At 40.7% G+C, this 1,129-nt stretch overlaps 1 non-coding gene across 1 annotated transcript; it reads right to left on the bottom strand.

Annotated features, from left to right (window-relative positions):
- Window positions 1-393: 393 nt before the first annotated feature.
- Window positions 394-465, bottom strand: TRNAA-AGC. The gene has a single exon. It is a non-coding gene; the product is annotated as a tRNA-Ala (tRNA).
- Window positions 466-1,129: the final 664 nt, after the last annotated feature.

Raw genomic sequence — 1,129 nt, 5'->3', positions numbered from 1 at the left:
TTGGAGAGAAAAGTGATGATGCAATAGGAACAAACTCCAGCTCTTTTGAGTTCTCATCTCACTTCTTCTACTATAACTAATCCTTCCATTTCTACACAGCCAATGACCCTTCCTTGACCTCCCAGTTTCCCCTCTACAAGGTTTTATTCCACAAGATTTCCTCCTGGTTTAGATCAAAAGACAAAAACTTTTGAATTAATATTCTCATTTGAATGTCAAATTCCCATTAGGTAGTCAAGGTTTTATTATTTTGAGGTCAAACAACTTAGGAGTACTCAATAAAGGAAACCTAAAATACTTTGCTTATAACGGGCAACTACTCTGCAAATACATGGACTGATGGTAAAAACCTTCCACGAAGCGAATCTAGAAGGGGACTTTTCTTAGGGAGTTTGGAGGTACTGGGGATCGAACCCAGGGCCTCATGCATGCTCAGCATGTGCTCTACCACTGAGCTATACCCCCAAGCTGCTGCATCTCCTTTTCTCTTTTTGATTATGTTTTTGTCACTTCATTGGTATTTTAAAAAATTTTGTCTTGATTTCCTTATATATGCATTGTGTTTCACACTATTCTTCACTTTGTTTCGTAAAATCATTCCCATTCAATATGGGGTTTGTTGTTGTTGTTGTTGTTGTTGTTGTTGTTGTTGTTGTTGTTGTTCTTTGGGATGTTAAACGATCTCCATGATTATTGACTAATTAGATTTTCGTTTAACACCATATGGTGATAGCATGGGATGAAGGATAAGGGTTGGATCTTAGATTTTTCCAAGCCAGGCATGTTAGATGATGACAGGACAAAAAAGTTAGTTGCAAACTGGATCTGAGCTGAGGTTTGGGCACAAAGAGAACTATCTCCACACCGTTTGCAAGTGGAAGTGGCTCCCTTGGCTTCTGTGCAAGCTGCAAGGTTTCACTTAAGGAAGGGGATGATGTGAGTATCAAACCATTTTTCTGACAGCTGGAGATGGTTCCCTTGCGCTGTCCATTTCCTTTAGCCCCAAGCGTTCCTGCAGGTACCAAGTGGTTTTCTGTAAAGGGATGCTTTCCTTGGCTTGGCCACTTCTGTAAAATCCAAGCTCCTCAGATTCCACAGGGACCACAACGGAATCACTGAGGACTTTGAC

Source organism: Elephantulus edwardii, unplaced genomic scaffold (assembly GCF_000299155.1).
Source record: "Elephantulus edwardii isolate Elephantulus edwardi_28Jun2011 unplaced genomic scaffold, EleEdw1.0 scaffold00656, whole genome shotgun sequence".
Taxonomy (NCBI): Eukaryota; Metazoa; Chordata; class Mammalia; order Macroscelidea; family Macroscelididae; genus Elephantulus; species Elephantulus edwardii.
The sequence above is the reverse complement of the archived record's forward strand: the minus strand, read 5'-3'. Positions and strand labels throughout refer to the sequence as shown.